Consider the following 21,985-nt stretch of genomic DNA (forward strand, 5'->3'; position numbering starts at 1 on the left):
CCCAACCCCCGTGACAAACAGTTCCTCAAACATTGGCATGGACAGCCCCCACCGAACATTAAAGCCCTCGTCCGACCCCCTCAACTCAAATCTGATCCCTTCCAACCGGAGAAAATCAGACAGGTCTCCCACCCCCGGGCAGCATATCCAACTTCCAATTCAGCAAGATCCTTCGCGAAGGTTACAATGTCAGCCTCCTTCCCCTACATCAGCTCCGGCATTTCCGATACTCCAAAGATCGCCACTATCGGGCCCGGCCTGACCTCCATCCCCACAATTTCAGACAACGTCCCAAACACTGCTTCCCAACACCTTTCCATCTTCTCAAAGCCCAGAACATGTGCACATGGTTCGCTGGCTCTCACCCACACTTCTCGCACTCATCAGCCACCACTCATCCTCACCCGAGTCATATGCACCCCCTTGAACTAAATCAAGCTCATCCATGCGCAGGAGGAGGTTGAATTCACCCTAAGCATCGCCTCGCACCACAGACCCAAACTCCTCCCACTTGCGCTTAATGCCCACCACTTGCTATCCCCACACCCTGCTCTCCCAACCATCGATATATATCCCCAATCCTACCCTCTCCCAACCCATCCCGGAGCAGCAGTTGCTCCAATAGGATATAGCCCTAATTCCTCTTCTTCGGGATTAGTGTGATCAACGCCTACATCCATGTCGCTGGCAGCTTCCCTTCCTCTAAATGTCCCCAACAAATGCGATACAACTCCGTTGCTAACTCCTGATTAAACTTCACTGGAAAGCCATTCGGTCCTGGAGAGTTTCCCAACTTCATCCCCCTACTGCTGTCAATCACCTCCCTCAGCCCCAGCGGCTCCTCCAATGCCTGCCTCATCTCTTCCTCCAACCTTGGAAACTCCGATCCAGGCTGGAACCGTCCCATATCCCCTTCCTCTCCACCTGTCTCTGCCCTTTACAACTTCTCATAGTACCCCAGGAGCACCTCATTTATCTCCCCGGCTCTGGCACTTCACTGTTCCCTGGACGCAGCCTGCCTTCTCAGCTGGTCTCGCCAGCCTTTTCTCCAAATTCATATTGCACCCTCCTCGCCCTCCATAGCTGCCCCACTCCCCTTCCCGTTGTCAACCAATTGAACTGCCCTTGCAACCTCTTCCTCTCCCCCAGGAACCCTTTAGTGGGGGTGCCCGCGTATCTCCTGTCTACCTTGACTATCTCATCCAATAACCATCCTTGCTCTTCCCTCCTCTTGTCTCTGTGTATCTTGAACGAGATAATCTCCCCTCGGACCACCGCGTTCAATGCCTCCCAGAATGAGGCCACTGACACCTCCCCATTCTGATTAATCGGCACGTACTCCCCGATTGCCAACCTCCTTGCTTTTCGCATAACCCCTTATCCGCCAACAAACCCGAATCCAGCCACCATCCCGGCTTCTGCACCTGCCCCGCACTAAGCCTCACCTCCATGCGGCCCACAATTCCAGCATACTCCGCCCCCACCACCCCCAGGCTCACCACAAAGAAATCAATTCTCAAGTGCAGCTTATATACATGTGAGAAGTAGGAGTACACCCTCCCACCCCACCCCCATTCTTAAACCTCCATGGGGCTATCATTCCCATCCGCTCCATAAACCCTCCCAACTCCTTCGCCATGCTCAACCTTCCCATTGACTTGCAGCTCGACCTGTCCACCCTCGGTTCCATCACGCAGTTAAAATCTGCATCAATAATCAATTGGTGTTTATCCAGATCTAGGATCACTCCCAGCAAACCCCACATCATCTCAATTCGGCACATAAATACATTGACTATCATCGCCTTGTTCCCCTCCAGCACCCCACTCACTATCACATACCTTCTCCCCAGGTGCCGTACTTCCTTGGCCCCCACAAGCACCATTCTTTAGTTCAACAAAATGGCCACCTCCCCATGACTTTGAGTCAAACCCCAATGAAATATCTGTCCCACCCATCCCTTCCTCAGCCTAACATGGTCCTACACTCAGAGGTGCATCTCTTGTAAAAAAGATCACTGTCTTCAAAGCGGTGCGCAAAACCCGGGACCCCTTAGTCGGCCCATTTAACCCCCGGACATTCACATTACAATTCTTACCTTAGGCCTACGCCTCCACTCCCCTCTACCATCCACCATCATCCCCCTCAGGCTTTGCCTCCTCTAATGCCATCCTAAATCGGGCCCATCCAAGAATGCCCACCTCTTCGTCCATGACCACACTCAAGTCTCCAACTCTGCCACGTCGTAATCCTCTCTGCCTGCCCCTTCCCCCACCAGACCACCTCTCTAAGCCTCCTTTCCCACCTCGGTTCACCAGCATTACCTGCCAGCATGACAGCTTCCACTAGAACGCCCCCCTGCACACCCTTCCACCTTCCTCACCCATCTCACCCATAGATAAAAAACAACTAAAGTCACAAACCACCTACTCCAAAAGGAAACCACCACAGATGGGAGGGGAGTGGGGGCAGCTACCCCCGTCCAAACATCTAACTCCCCAAAATACAATAACATAAATAAACAAAAGAAAAAAGCCCCACCCTCCGGCAACATACAACAACCATAACCTCCAATCTTTACATCTGCCGCTCCTTCATCTCACACCAACTCTCAGTTCTCCCCCAGTTTATGGTCCCTTATCAAGTCATTTGTTTCTTCTGGAGTTTCAAAATAGTAATCCCGGCATTCCAAAGTGACCCACAGTTCTGCCGGGTAAAACACCCCAAACCGGATTGGCCTTCGGTACAACACTGCCCTGGCCTTGTTGAATCAAGCACGTGTCTTCGCCAGCTCCGCACGAATATCCTGCACAGTGGTTAGCACTGTGCTTCACAGCACCAGGGTCCCAGGTTCGATTCCCGCTTGGGTCACTGACTCTGCGGAGTCTGCATGTTCTCCCTTTGTCTGCGTGAGTTTCCTTCGGGTGCTCCGGTTTCCTCCCACAAGTCCCGAAAGACGTGCTGTTAGGTAATTTGGACATTCTGAATTCTCCCTCAGTGTACCTGAACAGGCGCCAGAATGTGGCGATTAGGGGATCTTCACAGTAACTTTGTTGCAGCATTAATGTAAGCCTACTTGTGACAATAATACAGATTATTATTATATATTCGGATAAGGTTCCCCTCCCATTCACAGTCTTGCTTCTCCCTGGTCCAGCGCAAGGATCTTTTCCTTCACCATGAATTTGTGCATCCGCACAACCACCGTCCGCAGCGGCTCACCTGCTCTCGGCCTCTGCCTTAAAGACCTGTGGGCACTGTCCACCAGCCCGACCAGCATCCTTGACACATATTCCATGGCACTCGTTCCTTCCACACCTTCTGGCAGCCCAACAATCGGTATGTTCTGCCACCTGGACCTATTTTCTTGCTCCTCCACCTTCACCCTCAGCAACTTGCATATGTCTCCCAGGACTCCCACCTCTGCCTGCAGGGACACGATCCGGTCACTCTGGCCAGACAGCACATCTCCACCTCTCGTATCTTCGCCCCTTGTGCCTAAGGTCCTTCTCTACTTGTTCCATCGATCCTCGCAGAGGTACTACTGCTCCCTGGATGGCCTTTGACCATCTGACCCATGCATCTCCTTCCTCTGCTGTTCAAATTCACCTTTGATGAAGGCCATCAACTGTTCCATCTGAGCCTTTCCCACTGGTGTCAACACTTTGGCCTCTGGTATTTTTTAAATTGTTGCTGCACCACAGGTCCCCTCCAATTCCTTAGTCAGGTGTTTGACTGTTTTTTGCCGGGTCTGGTAGCAAGCAGACGTACCAAATCTGGAGAGAATCTCTCCCTCTGAACCTTCTGTATCACTTTTCTGCCGGAGCTACCCCACTAATGGGTATAAAGTGCCCAAACCAAAGCCTTCAAGCCAGAGCTGCCCTGTATGCAACCACTCACTCTATGGTGACCACCGGATGTCCGGCACCTGGGCGTCTGGATGTGGCCAAGGTCGGGACGGGGCATCCCATCACCAGCAGCTCCTGCAAGACACAAGACAAGACACATGATTGCATTGCAGGCCGGTGGGGTGGTGGCAGTAGAGCGTAGGTGGTGTGAGGGTGGTGTTGATAGGGGGTGGGATGACACACGTATCAAGGGGAGCCGCAGCACAGCGAGGTCTTGTCCGATTCTGACCTCCACCCTAATGGCTGCCCTTTATCCTCGGGGCCCTCAGCTCAGCTGCGGTGAGGGACTGCAGGCCCAGCGGTCCCCTCCAGTCTTCTCCCGCTCCCGGCGGCTATGGGCGACCTTCTCCTAGGCCAGGTGGAGGAGGGGGAGGAGGGATGGAGAACAGAAAACACACAGTGCGAGACAGCCCGTGCATGCAGCCCAGTGGGTGGGTAGCTGGTGGCTACTCAGCATGTGGTGCAGGGTGGGGTTTCAGCTGCCATCCGGGTGGGGAAATGTGGGATAGGGGCTGGTCCCGGGCACAGTGCTGCCTACTCACCCTGGCCGCCTTGAGGTTGCGAACATCGAGGCCACATATCTTGCTGCTATCTTGTTGGCTGGGATAGTGTGTGGGGAGTGAAGTGTGTATATGCGGCTGCAGCTTGTCAGCATCCTGAGTGTCAATCGCGGACCTATCGAATCCCGTTCCGTTTCTCATCGGAATAGATTGCAGCCCACGTGGCGCCAGTGGTAGCCCCTTAACAGTTGCAGATTCAGTCCAGGTGCGGCGCCAGTTTTGCTGTCGTGGAACTCCATGAATGCTGCCCTGGCAGCAACACTTAGTCTCAGGAACGGACAATTCTGCCGATGGTTTCATTAGTATTGCTGAAAAAGTTGTGGCCAATCACGATGCACCTACATTATTCTAAAACAAATGTATCTCCACCAGCTGGTGAGACACTTTAGATAAGTCACCAAAATAAAGTAGTGAAGGTCAACCACGCACTAATAAAAGTGAAGACACAATACGTTGATTTGGAGAACGACTTGGGTTTAAAGAGCTTGAAGAAACAAAGCCTCGAAATAATGAAGGTTTCCATGCGAGTATTTCGGGAAGTATGACCGAATAGGAAACCATTGCTTGGTTTCAAGACTAAAGTGGTAGCGGGGAAAAATGTAACTATTTTTGAAAAACAACAATGATTATACCAATCACACATGTGGAGGCCACGTTTCCCGCTGGTCACATCTATGAAATCGAATTCAATTTTGTGTCATAGCCAAACACAACTGTTACTATACACAGCTCCAGCTGTGGTGAGTTGACAGTAACAATTGTGTAGCAATGATGGCCTTCTGTCATTGCTGCTGGCCTGTCAGCCTTAATCACAAAAATAAATATAGAGGGTTCTCTGTGTCCATTGCAGCTATCCTCCAGTACTTACGCAGCAGTACAACACATGAGTTGTGGTGCTGAATAAACATATTGTTTTTGAAAACTCACCATTATTCTTAGAATTCCCCCTGTACCAAAACTGGTCGACATTCTAAATGGTGAACAGGGATTCTCACTCCCTGACCGGACTCCGATGCAGGCTTCAGTGGGTACTATTCAGGTCAAACTATATTTTCAAGTTATCCCCCGGTATAACCCATACCTTCACCGAAGATTTTATCTACTTTCCACTTAGTAGCATCAATGTCCTGGGTCCTGCTTTGCTAAGTAAGTAAAGTAGACTTTAGGAATAACCACTATTTCAGGTTAAATTAAGTTATTTTATTGTTATATTTTTTCTTTTAAAAGCTGCAAATACTTTCTCTACAGCAAGGTAAAAAGATCTTGCTTCTGGATCCTTCTGGTTGGGTGAAGGGACCTTCAGGCCCACCTTGACAATCAATCTTCTTTTTAAAATCTGGTCTTCTTGAGATGTATTCGCTGGTTAGCTCCGTCACTGTGTCTTGTCGATCCCATGTACTGAGATATAAGAGCTGGCTCTGCTAGCTATCTCTCAGCTGACTCTGACTCCTGTTTAAATTCTAGTCTTCCTTAGATGTATAGCTGTTTAAGCTCGGCTGCTTGTCTCATCTTTCCCATGACCGAGCTGTGAAAGCTGAATCTGCTTCTCTTGTTCCTTCTCACTCTGAGTGGCGGTTTTCCTTCCGCTTCTGCTTCTGCTCCCTGGGTTTATATTCTCTTTCTTTTTTTTAATAAATTTAGATTACCCAATTATTTTTTCCAATTAAGGGGCAATTTAGCGTGGTCAATCCACCTACTCTGCACATTTTTGGGTTGTGGGGGTGAAACCCACGCAGACAATGTGCAAACTCCACACGGACAGTGACCCAGAGCCGGGATCGAACCTGGGGCCTCAGCGCCGTGAGGTGGTTGTGCTAACCACTAGGCCACCGTGTATATTCTCTTTCTAACAATTATTAAGTTTTTATTACCTTATTGTCAATTAACTTATTTCACTTTGATTGTTAAAAAGTATCTTTGATCTAAACATTCTAATACAACTAATTATTCATTTTGGGCACGGCCTCAGCCCTCAGATCTGATTACATTGTCCTTTGTGATGTTCAAAGTTCCTTTGTGATATTCAAAATGCTTTGGTTTCAAGAGGTGTTACTTTTAATTCCTGTGATTTCAATAGTTTAATTTTCCAATTGTCCCCAGCTCATAACTTTGCCTTTGACTTTGGCTCTAAATTATGTCTCTCGTAGACAGGTTGGCTCCAATTTTCTTTAATTTACTTGATATTAGTAGAATTTCACACTTAGAATTGACACCAAATTCAACTGTACCTCATCCTTTCCTTCCCAGCTGTTTACTAAGAGAGTTAATTTCAATGAAGGTGTGAAACATTGTTTTTAACTTCATACACGGATCCTGTGTGTTTGCTAAGCCTGCTTGAGAGAAAGAATCTGCATTTTATAATCCTGCTCTTTGCAGCTGCTATTAACCCTTCATGGGATCGTTCCCTGTATCCTCTCATTTTTCTCTCAGACCAGATATTGCCAGACTTCCATGTTTCAAATGACACATTTTTCTGTATTTTCAACAATATCCACAGGCACTGCAAAACTTTATAAAATGAATTCACTATTAGTATCGTGCAAATCAGTAATGTTGTACAAAAGTAGAGTGCTGACCTTCTCTGCTGCTGGTAGTGTTCACAGATGATTGACTCTCCCAGCAAATCTTCATGTACTTGGTGGAATACCTCAGTCACGGCCCTCATGTCTTGCATTAACCTCCACCTGCACAGCTCCTTCACCGTCTCCAGTTTGTTTACGCGGGTGAAATATCACTGCTATCTGCTGTCATAGCTCCCACTCTCTGTTTCCATCATGCTGGTCTACTCACCAATGTCCCGCCGTACTAGTTACCCAGGACTCCTAATCAGCGACATTTTAATACAGCAAAACGCTGGATGATCTGGTGAAAAATACTTTGGTTTTTAATGCACTTGCAACTACAAAATACTACTCAGAAATGTCTTTAATAGTCTGTTGACCTTTTAGAATCAAGTCTACAGCAGTTTCAGCCATCTGACCCCGTCTATACCAGTGGTTACATACCACACAAGTCTCTTCCCACCCTGCTTCATATAACCCCATCAGGTCTTCCAATCCTTTTGTCAAAATATACATCTATGTATATAATGGAGTGCAGACAGGCAGTGATTGACACACAGGATGACCAGTAAGCACACAGAACAGAGCAGCCAATCACCAGACAGGACGCTACCACTATAAACCCAGAGGGCACTAGGTTTCCCGCGCTCTCTGGACGCAGCCACTGAGACAGTCAGAGTCCATGAGCTAGCCAGTGCAAACACCATGCGGTAGCTAGTAAGTCTGGTCAGGCTAGTACTAGGTCTCAAGTCAAGTCAGTATAGTGTCAACCCACAGCTGGACATGTATATTACTTAAGAGTTACAGAAAATCGTGTTGCATCTTATCCAGTGTTAGAGGTCTGTCTCTTGCTACACTGCATCAAATGCAGTCCACATCGACCCAACCTGCCCAACACATCACCTTTTCATCCTCATTTACTTATTTAGCTTCTGCAGACTCGATGGGCCGAATGGCCTCCTTCTGCACTGTAAATTCTATGATAATCTATGAATTAAGCGCAACTATTTTCCTCGCCTTTAAACTAATCCTTGTGGGAGCCCAATTCACATTCTCACCAAACTCTGGGTAAAGAAGTTCCATCTGAATTTCCTGTCAAATTTAGTACTGACTATCCTATATTTATGAACTTTATTTTTGGACTCCCAAACAGTAACATTTCTCTATGCGCTACCCTTTCAAACTCTTTCTTAAATATAGGACACATCTCAGCCTTTTCTGGAGAAAAGAATCTCAACTTGTTCAGCCTTTCTAGATAAGTATATTCTCTGGGAATACACCTCATAGCCAAACTAGGGATAATTAGTCAATGGTCTGCTCTCTGTTCTGGTGGCAGCACGGCTCCCCCCAAGATTTCATTACTATTCTTATCACTGCAAATTTTCACTATTTACTAATCACATGCATGCCACCAGCCCAGGGGTTTCAAGTGAAAGTTGGTACAAAACACATGGGGCTGGATTTAATGAACCCGCTGCGGTGGGAAACATGGCAGCCAGGCCCACTTGTCAATCTATCAGCGGCGGGAAAGCCTCCCAAAATGAAGTTGAAGGCAGCAACAGGCCAACGTGGGAAACCCACCCGCTTGCAGCAGGCTGTCATTAAGGCTCATTAGTGAGCCTAGACCTCCCCCACAGAAGCAATGTTTGTTTCCCACCAGTTCACCAACCATTGATCAGGATCTGCAACAGTAACATGGTGCTAAAAACCTATCCAGTATCATATAAAGTCACCATAGTCCCAGATGACAATACGCTGCTTTCCCCTTTGAGAGGGAAAGCTGGTTGGTGGTGATTCTCAGGGTGAACACCTGAGGCAAGGGGAAGTTTGAGAAGGTTATTAACCTCACCCGGTACAGGAATTGAACCCACGTTGCTGACCACACTTTGCATCACAAACCAGCTGTCCTGCCAACTGAGCTAAACCAGACCCCATATCAACGCATAAAATGAGAAAACAATATTGCATTTCAGTTTTAAACATTGTTTCGTTACTTGTCAAGGGCTGTGTTGTGTTTGGTCTTTTATATCTTACGAAGGAATCATCGAACACCTTGACATATCCAAAACAGATTCTTTATTGAGTCGCGTGTGGTAAGATAGCAATCTGTTAGTTTAATTTAGATGTTGTGCAGTGAAGGTCAATAAGGGGCTGCCCCACCCACTCACATAACTGAGTGGCAGTTAACTGTCAATCACTTAAAGCCTAATTGGTATTTTAGGGTTTTTCAACTGATTAAAAGAACAGAAATCAGCCAAGGGACAAATTAAAAGGGGCTCCTAGTAGGAGCATAGCCCAAAAATAACAAAAGAGAAACGGAAACTTAAAAAGCATCAAATCAACATGTGAAAAGGAGGATTGATAAACAGCGCCGGCCCTAGGGTTGCTGGCGCCCCGGGCAAGCTGAACTTCAGCACCCTTCGGGGGCCGGGGGGGGGGGGCCGAGGCGGGGGGCGGGGGGGGGGCCGAGGCGGCGGGGCCGGGGCGGGGCGGGGGGGAGGGGGCATGGGGGGGGGGCGGGACGGACGGGGGGGCGGCCGGAGGGGGGGGCCGGAGCCAGAGGGGGGGAGGGGGGGCGGACGGAGGGGGGGGGGCGGAGGGGGCCGCCCTGGGGAGGGCGGCCACCGCGCATGCGCTGGTTGGCACCGGCCCAACTGCGCATGCGCGGGACCCGAGTCTCTGGCGCCCCCTAACACATGGCGCCCCGGGCGACTGCCCGAGTTGCCGGTACCTTGGGCCGGCCCTGTTGATAAAGCAATCCAAACCCCGCAGTGCCCATCGGGCACGGAAGGCCTCGAGTGTGGCTGTGGACACCGCATGCTCCCTCTCCAGGGACATCCGGCCACGAATGAAGCCATGGAAGAGGAGTAGGCAGTCTGGTCGAATGACCCCCTGCGTCACCTGCCACCTGGAACTGTTAATGGCAAGTTTTGCCAGGTCCAGGAGCAGCTTCATGAGGAGGTCCTCCGCCTTCCCCACCCCTCTCTGCAGTGGATACCCTTAGATCAGGAGCGTGGGGCTGAAGTGTAAACAAAACATTCAGAACAACGTCACAGGAAAGGTTCCGCGCAAAAGGGAATCATGTCGGCCTGACAAGAGGCAGCTCTGACGCACTCCTTGCCCAAAGAGAAGGGGCGCCGTCAGGAACCCGTTAACCTTAATGAGACACTCTGCGGCAGCATACAGTAATCGGATCCGGGCAACAAAATGCATCCTGAACCCGAAAGCTCGCAAAGTCCCGAATAAATACTCATGCCCCACCTTGTCGAACGCCTTCCCCTGATCAAGAGATAGGAAAGAGCTCAATAGGCCAGCCCTCTGGGAATGATGTACAAGTTCCCAGACCAGGTGGATATTGTCATAGATAGTGCATTCCGGGACCATGCAGGACTAGTCAGGGTGGATCGTGTGGTCCAGCACAGAACTAAGGCGCAAACTCATCACCTTGGCAAAGATTTTATAGTCCATGCTCGCCAATTCTTAATGAGGTAAAGAACCCCCTTCTTGGGCAGCAGGGCAACAATGGCACTGCGCCACAAAAGAGGCATCTCCTCGGTCACGATATACTCCCCAGGACCCCTATGTAGGTGCTCCCCAGAACGCCCTGAAGAACTCCACGGTCAGCCCGTCCAACCCTGAGGTTTTGCCCCTTGACAGGCTGTCGAGGGCGCCGATCAATTTGGAAGGTCATGTTTGATCCCGGCTCTGGGTCACTGTCTATGGGCAGTATGCGCATTCTCCCAGTGTTTGCGTGGGTTTTGCCCCCACTACCCACGCAGGCTAGGCGATTGGCCACGCTAAATTGCTCCTTAATTGGAAAAAATGAATTGGGTACTCTAAAAAAATTTTAAAAGAAACAAAAACTCTTGACGGTCGAGTGGGCAATCGAGCTTCCCGGCGGCCTCTGGGACGACCTGCGGTAAGTTCTCCCACAGAACTCTGCAAGCATCCTCGCTGGACGGATCCAGAGAAAAGAGGTTGGAATAAAAGTCCCTAACAAGGGTCCTGTCCACCTCTGGATCCGAGACGAGGGACCCGGCGTCGGCCAGCAGCAAAGAAACCTGTTAACGGGCCCCCCACCCTTTTTCCAGAAAGCAGAAGAGGGAGCTGCGGGCCATGTACATCAAGAGACAGATCCATGACCTCACATATGCGCCACGGGACCTGGCAAGTTGTAGGTCCCGCAGCGCACCCTTCTTCTCACTGTACACCAGCCGCAGGGCCGGGTCCTCATTGGGGTCAGCGAGCTGTGACTCGAAGATCTCTTCAGCCAATTTAGCGACCTTAGATTTCCGCCTCGCCGCTGACCCCTTTGCATACCCCTGACAGAAGGCGTGGACATGAGTCTTGCCCACATCCCAGCATATCCTCAAGGAGGGGATGCCTCCCCGCTTCCTTCTCCAGCCAGCCCAGAACTGACGAAACGAGACCAGGAACCACTCGTCCTCCAGCAGCAGGTTGTTGAAGTGCCGGTACCTGGACTGCATTTGAGCACGGGACGGGGCGAGCCCCGCTCACACCAGGTGGTGATCTGAGCACGGTACCTGCTTCACAGATGCTGTTGGAACGCCGGGCAAGTACGTATTAGAAATGTAAAGACGGTCGATTCTGGATGCTCCGACCAGAGGGCACACAAAAGTGTACACCCTGGAGTCAGGATGGAGAGTTCGCCAGTCTTCCACCAAGTCGAAGCACCCGACCAGGTTCCTCAACTTCAGCACCGCTGGCGAGCCTGCCTGGGTACCGGCACAGTCTCTGTCCTGGAGTGTACAATTAAAATCTCCTCTGAGGACAATGCACTCGTCCACCAGGATGATGCCGAGAGGAGCGGACACTATCAAAAAAGTAGCCTGTTACGGTCCACCCTGAGGAGCGCAGACATTCACAAAGTGAATCACCACTCCCCCGTTACGGACCGTTAAGTGCAGCAGATGGCCTGACACTGGCACCTGGACCCCCAAGATCTCTGGCTGAAAATGTGGGGCCAACAAGACAGCCACCCTGCCTGAACGCGAGGTCAGGTGACTCTTGAAGATCCCCCTTGCCACTCCAGGAGCCACTTGGCTTTGTCTCCCGGGGCAGAGTGGGTTTCCTTCAGGAAGCACACCACATGCTTCCCATCATGGAGGACCAGGAAGCACTGGAATCTGTGCTGCGCGTCCCTGCAGCCGTTGATGTTGAGGCTGGTTATGGTTACTTCCATGTGAGCTGTACTTCTTATCCTTCACCAAACACTTTTAAAAGGGAGCAGAGGTGTTCCTGCCCCTCCACTCCTCAGGATCCCCGCCAGGAAGACAACAGCTTGGTGCTGCTCCTCCGCTATGGCAGAGACATGGGAGGACTCCAGGAACAATGGCTCACACCTTCATGGAATGTAACTATCTCAGGAAGTATCTGGAAAGGCATGGATGAGAGTTTCAATTGACGAATGTTTAAAACAGGCAGGTCTTTCAGTTAAATTTTAGCATACAGCTAAAAGCAAAGTCTCACACCTTAATTGAAATAAACTCTTAGTAAACAGCTGGAAAGGATGGAAGATGCTCAGTCGAATTTGGTGTAAATTCTAAAGTGTAAAATTCTATGGACATCAAGTCAATTAAAAGAAAATTGGAGACGACCTGTCTAGGGGAGACAGAATTTAAAGTCAAAATCAAAGGCAAAGTTATGAGCTGGGGACAATTGGAAAATTAAGCAATTCGAAAGCACAGAAGTGGAAGTAACACCTATTGAAACCAAAGGAACTTTGAACATCACAAAGGATAATGTAATCAGATCTGAGGTGACGTTATGCCCAAAATGAATGATTAGTTGTATTCAAGTGTTTGCATCGAAGATACTTTTTGACAATCAAAGGGAAATAAGTTAATTTACAATAAGGTTCTAAAAACTTTGTAATTGTTAGAAAGAGAATATAAACCCAGGGAGCAGCAGCAACAAGGACAGAGCAGAGGAAACCAGCAACAGGAGAGAAGGGGAGGAGAACTCAGAGAGAGAGAGAGAGAGAGAGAGCTCGGTCATGGGAAAGACAAGGCAAGCAGCCGAGTTTAAACAGTTATACATCTAAGGAAGACTAGAATTTAAACAGGAGTCAGAGTCAGCTTAGAGATAGCTAGCAGAGTTAGCTCTTATAGCTCAGTACATCGACAAGACAGCAACAGAGCTAACCAGCGAATACATCCCAAGAAGACCAGAATTTAAAGAAGATTGATTGTCAAGGTGGGCCTGAAGGTCTCTACAACCAACCAGCAGCAGTCAGAAGCAAGATCTTTTTACCTTTCTGTAAAGAAAGTGTTTGCAGCTTTTAAAAGAAGAAATATAATGATAAAATAACTTAACTTAACCTGAAAAAGTGGTTTATTCCTGAAAGTCTACGTTACTCACTTAGCAATGCAGGACCCAGGACATCGATGCTACTAAGTGGTAAGTAGATAAAATCTTCGGTGAAGGTATGGGTTATACCGGGGGATAACTTGAAAATATAGTTTGACCTGAATGGCACCCACTGAAGCCTGCATCGGATTCAGGGAGTGAGAATCCCTGTTCACCATTTAGAATATTGGCCCTTTTTTGGTATAGGGGGAATTCTAAGAATAGTGGTGAGGTTTCAAAAACAAGTTCAATAAAATCGAGTTGCATTTCTTCAAGTGTTGGAAGCCTGTCTCTCTCACTGCTACAGTAAACGCAGTCCTTGCAGACCCAGCTTACCCAACACATCACCCCAAAAGATGGAGATGGGGGAGGAGCTAAGAGGGGAGGTAGGACGGGACATTTGAGAGAATCACATGTTCAACGGTGGCCTCAAGAGGGTCCACCACCATGTGAGCCCTGCCCACTGTGAGCCTCCTTTCCAAGGCGTGGTGGACCACCCAATCAGCCCGAAGAAAAAACGCAGCCTTTTTTTTTAATAAACAATTTTATTGAGGTAGTTTTTGGCTTTATAAACAGTTACAGACATCATCAGAAAGAAAGCAAAAAAGACAAAAATGTGCAAACATCCACGTACTTTCAATACTTCCATCGTAACATATTGCACAAGCCCGCTCCCCTCCCACCGGTACTACCCGCCATATTTTCCCTCCTACTCTACTCTACCCCCCCCCCCCTTCCCCCCACTGACGCTCACTCTCCCGCAAAGAAGTCAATAAATGGTTGCCACCTCCGGGTGAACCCCTGCACAGATCCCCTCAAGGCGAACTTAATTTTTTCCATCCCCAGGAAACTCGACATGTCCGCAAGCCACCACTCAGTCTTCGAGGGCTTTGAGTCCCTCCACGCCAATAATATTCGTCGCCGGGCTATCAGGGAAGCAAAGGCCAACACATCGGCCTCTTTCTCACCCTGGACGCCGGGGTCTTCCGAAACCCCATAAATTGCCACCCCTGGACTCATCACCACCCTTGTTTTTAGCACCTGGGACATGACCCCCGCAAATCCCTCCCAGTACCCCCTCAGCTCAGGGCATGCCCAAAACATGTGAATGTGGTTCGCTGGTCTTCCCGCGCACCTAGCGCATTTGCCCTCTATCCCGAAAACTTTGCTAATCCGAGCCACCGTCATATGGGCCCGGTGAACGACCTTAAATTGGATCAGCCCGAGCCTAGCACATGTTGCGGTCGAATTTACCCTACTCAGGGCCTCTGCCCACAGCCCATCCTCCATTTCCCCGCCTAGCTCCTCCTCCCATTTAAGTTTCAGTTCCTCTGTCTGGGACCCTTCCTCCCTCATGAGCACCTTATATATACCCGAGACTCTGCCCTCCCCTTCTTCCCTCCTAGAGACTATTCTGTCGAGGATCCCCATTGGCGGGAGGCGTGGGAAAGATGGGACCTGTCTACGAACAAAGTCCCGCAACTGTAGGTATCTAAAATCATTTCCCCTTACCAACCCAAATCTCTCCTCCAAGCTCCTCAAACTCGCGAAGCTCCCTTCCAGGAACATATCACCCACCCTTCCCGCCCCTGCTCGCCGCCATACTCGGAACCCCCCATCCATACTGCCGGGGGCAAACCGATGGTTGTCGCAGATTGGCGCCCAGACAGACGCCCCCATCTCCCCCACATGCCTCCTCCACTGGCCCCATATCCGCAGGGTCGCCACCACAACCGGGCTGGTGGTGTACTTGGCAGGCGGCAGCGGTAGAGGAGCCGTGACCAGGGCTTCCAAGCTGGAGCCCCTGCACGAAGCCGCCTCTACCCGCTCCCAAATAGACCCCGTACCCACCATCCACTTCCTTATCATAGCGATGTTGGCCGCCCAGTAATAATTGATCAGACTCGGCAAAGCCAGCCCTCCCTCGCTGCGGTTCCTCTCCAACATTGCCTTCTTCACCCGCGGGGATTTTCCCGCCCAGACAAAGTTCATGATCAGCCCGTTAACTCTTTTGAAGAAGGACTGTGGGATAAAGATCGGGATGCACTGAAAAATAAACAAAAATCGAGGGAGGATTGTCATCTTTACAGTCTACACCCTCCCTGCCAGCGACAGCGGGAGTGCATCCCATCTCCAAAACTCTCCCTTCATTTGCTCCACCACCCTGGCCAAATTTAACTTATGCAGCCTGCCCCAGTCTCGTGCCACCTGGATTCCCAAATACCGGAAATTTTCCTCAACCAGCCTAAACGGTAGCCCTCTCAATCTGTTCTCCTGGCCCCTTGCCTGGACCACAAACATTTCACTCTTGACCGTATTTAATTTGTATCCTGAGAACTGGCCGAACTTCCTCAGCATTCCCAGTATAGTTCCCATCCCGGCCACTGGGTCCGACACGTACAGGAGCAGGTCGTCTGCATAAAGAGAAACCCTGTGTTCAACCCCGCCCCTCACCATCCCTTTCCAACCCTCTGCGGCTCTCAGCGCAATTGCCAGCGGCTCTATGGCCAGCGCAAACAGCAGCGGGGAGAGCGGGCAGCCCTGTCTGGTCCCTCGGTACAACCTAAAGTACTCCGACACTTCTCTGTTGGTCCTGACGCTGGCCCTCGGGGCCTGATATAATAATTTGATCCAATCCACCAATCCCTCCCCGAACCCAAACCGTCCGAGCACCTCCCATAGATAGTCCCACTCCACCCGGTCAAAGGCCTTCTCGGCGTCCATTGCCACCACTACCTCCACCTCTCTACCCGCCGGGGGCATCATTATCACATTGAGTAATCTCCTCAGATTGGCCGCCAGCTGCCTACCTTTCACGAACCCCGTTTGATCCTCCCCAATCACCTCCGGTACACAGTCCTCCATTCTACCCGCCAGTACCTTTGCCAGGAGCTTGGCATCTACATTAATCAGGGAGATTGGCCTGTAGGACCCGCACACCTCCGGGTCTTTACCCCGCTTCAATATCAGAGATATGGTGGCTTGTGACATTGTCGGCGGCAGGGTCCCTCTGTCCCTTGCCTCATTGAAAACCCTCGCCAAGACCGGGCCCACCAGCTCAGAGAACTTCCTATAAAACTACTGGGTATCCATCCGGCCCCGGGGACTTCCCCGACAGTATAGCCTTCAGGCTCCCCAATACCTCCTCTACTCTAATCGGGGCCCCCAGCTCTTCCACTCGCCCCCCACCAACTGTTGGGAATGTTAACCCGTCCAGAAACCTTTTCATCCCCTCCGGTTCTTCCGGCGGCTCCGAAGTGTACAGCTTACGATAGAAGTCCCGGAATACCCTATTCAATTCTGCCGGGTCCTCCACTTTGCGCCCCCCCTCGTCCCTCACTCTACCTATTTCCCTGGCCCCCTCCCTCCTCCTGAGTTGCTGCACTAACAGTCTGCTAGCCTTTTCCCCATGCTCGTACACCACTCCTCTCGCCATCCTAAGCTGTTCCACGGCCCTGCTCGTGGATAGTGCCCCCAGTTCCGCCTGTAGTCTCTGCCTCTCCCTGAGTAAAACCTCCCCCGGGGACTCCGCGTGCTCTTCATCTATCCGACCCATTTCCCTGACCAATCTATCCATCTCTGCCCGGTCTGCCTTGGCTCTGTGGGCCCCAATTGATATCAGCTCCCCCCGCACTACTGCCTTTAGCGCCTCCCACAAGGTCGCCGCTGAGACCCCCCCCCCCCCGTGTCATTCACCTGCAGGTAATTTTTTATACATTTCCGAAGCCTCTCGCAGATCCCCTCCTCCGACAGCAGTCCCACATCTAGCCTCCATTGCGGGCGTTGATAGCTCGCTCCCCCGAACTGCAGGTCCACCCAATGCGGGGCATGGTCCGAAATGGTAATTGCTGAGTATTCCATGTTCTTTACCTCCCCCATACAGTCCCTGCTTAGTACAAAGAAATCTATCCTGGAATATACTTTATGGACGTGCGAGTAAAACGAGTAGCCCCTTCCTGTTGGCTGTCTATCTCTCCAGGGTTCCACTACCCCCATTTGCTCCATAAACCCTTTCAGCCCCTTTGCCATTGCTGAGAGTCTACCCGTTCTTGGACACGACCGATCCAAAGTCGGGTCAAGGACCATGTTAAAGTCCCCTCCCATTATTAGCCTGCAAGAATCCAGGTCCGGGATCTTCCCCAGCACTCTTTTAATGAAGTCCACGTCATCCCAGTTCGGGGCATATATATTCACCAGCACCACTCTTCTCCCCTCCTGTCTGCCCCGTACCATCAGGTATCTGCTCCCCCTGTCTGCGGATATGCCCTCTGCCTCAAATTGCACGCGCTTGTTGATCATGATTGCCACCCCTCTGGACTTCGAGTCCAAGTCCGAGTGGAAGACCTGGCTAATCCAGCCCTTCCTTAGCCTGGTCTGGTCCGACACTTTCAGATGTGTCTCCTGCAACATAATTACGTCCGCCCTCAGGGCCCGCAAGTGCGCGAACACCCGCGCCCTCTTAACCGGCCCATTCAGTCCCTTGACGTTCCAGGTGATCAGCCTGGTCGGAGGGCACATCCCACCCCCCCCCCACCCCACCGGTCAGCCATAGCCTTTCTCGGGCCGGCCTCTGGCCCATGCGTCGCTCCATTCCTGGCCCGCCCTTTGGCTGCCTCCACCCTCGACCTCCTTTCCAGTGCCTATTTCAAGTCCCTCTCCCATCAGCAGAACAAACCCCCCCTCCCCTAACCCCATCCCCCGATACCCCCACCCCTGCCATCTACTGGCTGTAACTTCCCCCCCCCCCATCTGACTCCCTTGACTAGCCAATCTGCTAGCCCGGTGACTCAACACTCCGGCGCCTTCCTGTCTCATTCCCATTGTTTCCCCGTCCTCCTCCCCACCCACTGGGGCAAGCCGGCTCCAGTGTCTTCCGCGAGCTGCACAAAAAGCACACACCAGCCCAAACAGGAAAAAAAACCACAGAAAAAAGAGAAAAAGCACATAAATATATACCCAACCCCCCCCCCCCCCCCCATAAGAAACAAGAGAGACCACAAAAAACAAAAACAAAACAAAAAAAAAAGGGATGGGAAAAGGGGGGGGTTAACCCCCCAAACCAATGTCCATGAACAAAGGAAAGAGTCCCAAATGTTCCGCTTGGCCCCTTTGGCCCAGCAAACCGTTGAGCAGCAGTCCAGGCACATTCAGCGTTCCTTCCCACAAAAATCCTCGGGCCCTAACTCGCGTCCTTGGGGCCTCCTTTCGGGACCAGCCCCAGGTCCCTCACAAAATCCATCGCTTCTTCGGGCTCGGAGAAGTAGTGGTGTTGACCCTGGTGCGTGACCCATAGCCGAGCTGGGAACAGCAGACCAAACTTCACGTGCTTCTTGAACAGCACCTCCTTGACATTCTTAAAGGCTGCTCGCCGCCGAGCCACCTCCTGGCTTAGGTCCTGATAAATGCGGAGAACACTGTTGTTCCACGTGCTGCTCCTGGTGCTGTTTGCCCACTGCAGCACCCGCTTCTTGTCCACGAACCTGTGGAACCTAATCACCATCGGGCGGGGGGGTCCGCCCGGCCGCCCCTGCCTTGCCTGCACTCTGTGTGCCCCCTCCAGCTCCGGCGGTCGCGGAAAGGCTTCGGCCCCCATCAGCTGCTTCCTACAAACGCTGCAGCATCAGATCCCTCAGCCCCCTCCGGGAGGCCAACCATCCTCAGATTGTTCCTGCGGACTCTATTCTCCAGCTCCTCCACTCTGTCCAGCAGTCTTCTCTGCCGCTCTTTCAGGCCGTCAACTTCTAGCGCTGCAACCATTTGCGCATCCGCCTGCTCCTCCACCGCCTCTCCCAGCTCCTTAACTTTAACATCCTGGGCGTCCAGCCTCTGGTTCAGCTGATCCACCGCTTTCTGGATTGGGTCCAAGCTGACCCGCTTCAGCGCTTCAAAACTGGACTTCATTACCTGGAGCATGTTATCCAGCGCCTGCTGGATTGCTGAGTCCGGGGTCCGTGTGTCCGCCATCTTAGGTCCCAGGTAATTTTCTTCAGATCCTTGTCTCTGTCCCTTTTTCTCCTTCTTCTTCTGCCTTCTGGAATCCCGCTGTTCCATGTGCCGCAGCCCGCTCCTCAGCACCTTCGCTGCCGCCTTCCTTCGCCCAGCTCCTTAAATTGTACCTCCTGGGCATCTGAAGTGGGTCCAAGCTGTCCCTCTTCAGCAACTCCAAACTTTTTTTCCTTGTCCTGGAGGAAGAAAGGTCCGTGGGTCCGCCATCTTACCCTTCAGGTCAGTTTCCTCCTTGCCTCCGTCTCTCTCTCTCTCTTTCTTCCTCTACCTGCTGGCCTCCCACGATTCCATCCGCTGCAGCCCGCTCTCCTCTTCTTTCACGGCAGCCTTTTTGCCGCCCCCGTGGTCCCGCTATCGCGGGGAATCAGCTGCTAAGCCCCGCCGGAATGAGAGCCCGCCGAATGTGCGGCTCACTCGAACATCGCCGCCACAGGAAGTCCGAAAAAACGCAGCCTTGTCGTGCATCCGTGAGGCGGCTACAATGGCCGAGGGGCCATTGACCCCAGCCATTGCGTCAACGCACGCCTCGATGGTCATCGTGGGGTGGGCGTAACATTTTACCCCCAGCTGTCAGGTAAGCAGCCAAAATGGCGCCGAGGCTGCAGGGACAGCAGTGGTGGTAGATGGCTTAGAAGCCGCCACACCCACATAGATGGGCTTTGAGGGCAAAGATTGGAACGCCATCAGGGACGCTGTCTATGCCCGCCCCGATGGCATCCCAATCTTCGCCCTCTTCGTCCCGGCTTCAGCCATGTCGTGTGTATATGCCCCCCTCCCCCCTTCCACAGAAAGGCATGGAAATGTACAGAAGGGAGGGGTAGTGAAAAAGGAGGCACGACGGGGGTGTGGCACCACAGCAATTGGTGCCATGGCTGAGGGCTCTGGTATGGCTGGCCCCACCTTGTGCACATAGTAGGTTAGGGAGAATAAGGGGTGGGGCCTGATCTTCAGCCCCAAAGGGACACAACAGCACAGTCTGGGTGGTCCCTAACTCCCTCTCCTGCCGCAGGTGATGATGTGGGTGGCACTAGATCTTCAGCCCTGGTGGGGGCCCAACAAAGTCCTTCCAATGCCCCCTCCCCACAGCAAACAGGGCAGTCCCTTGCCCCAGGGGGCACGAGGTCGTCTTTGTCCCACTCCCACCCGGGTTGTTAGGGTAGGAGGACCGAGGGCAGGGCACGATGTTCGATCTGGGAGGGGCTCACTAACTCCAAGTTCCACCAGGAGTCCCACTCCCACCTCAGAGGCCGAGGTGGGAGAACCTAGCACAAGGCAGAGCCTTCACCCCTGGAAAGGCACAGCAGCAGGCCTCTTGGGGTCCCACTCACACCTTAGGTGCCCAGGAGGGAGGGCAGAGGGAGCAGTGGACAGGGAAGGCAGGCAGAAGGCAGCCTGGGGAGAGGTTGGGGGGGGGGGGGGGGAGGAAGGAAAGGGAGCACTTCCCCCGTCCCCTCTGACAGGCAAGAAGCAAGGGACTGCCCATCCACCTACCTTGATGCAGCAATAGCAGCACCTCTTCTCCCACCCACTCACAGAATTGAGTGGCAGTTAACTGTCAATCAATTGGGAGGCAACAGGTGCTGATTGCAATTGTTTTGTTTAAAGTTACCAGGTGTGTGTGTGTGTGTGTGTCACCCCAGCCCATTTTAGGCCTATTTAAGAAGGGGCTGAGCTTTGCACACTCCCACTGAGACAGAGAAGTCACATTGAAGAGTGAGTTTGAGAGGTAGGAATTTGAAGCTAGGTGGGAGGAGGAGGTGTCTTTTTAATCCCTCAATTTGTCACTCTCAAATTTCCAGTGAATGGCCTTGCCCTGCTGCAAGTAACTACAAGAGAGAGAGCTTATTGGTGAGTAGCAGCTAAGTCCTTCACAGCATGTACAGTCTGGTAAGGTAAGTGGTATAAAACAGCTTGCCTCTGTGGTCTTCACATCACTCAGTGGGAGAAATCCGGAGTGCAGTCTGAAAGAGCGAAGGATAAGTATGGGAAGCTTCGGGAGTCTTGGATAACCAGGCTTATTGCGAACCTCGCCACAAAGAAAAAGGAGGCTTCCTTATGGTCTAGAAGGATGGGGACAATCAAATCCCTTGAGTATAAAGAAAGTAGAAAGCTATTGAGTGGAAATTAGGAGGGGTCATGAAAAATCCTTGGCAAGTAGGTTTAAGGTGAATCACAAACCTTTTTATTCCTATGTAAAAAGCAAGAGGGTGGCCAGGGAAAGGATTGGACCATTTAGCAAGAGGGTGGCCAGGGAAAGGATTGGACCACTTGACAGTGGGGGGAATCTGTGTTAAGCCAGAAGAAATGGGTGAGGTATTGAATGAGTACTTTTGCATCAGTGTTCACCAAAGAAAAGGGCTTTGTGGAAGAAGATTCTTGGGTAGGATGTGTGGACAGTCTGGATTGTGTTGATATTAGAAAGGACAAGGTATTAGGTGTTTTAAAAGACAAAGTAGATAAGTCACCTTGACCAGATGGAACTTACCTCTGAATACTGAATGAAGCAAGCAAGCAAGGAAGGAAATTGACTGATATATTTGTATCCTCATTGGCTACAGGTGAGATCCCAGAGGACTGGAGA

This window comes from Scyliorhinus canicula, chromosome 1 (assembly GCF_902713615.1).
Source record: "Scyliorhinus canicula chromosome 1, sScyCan1.1, whole genome shotgun sequence".
In the NCBI taxonomy this organism is placed as follows: Eukaryota; Metazoa; Chordata; class Chondrichthyes; order Carcharhiniformes; family Scyliorhinidae; genus Scyliorhinus; species Scyliorhinus canicula.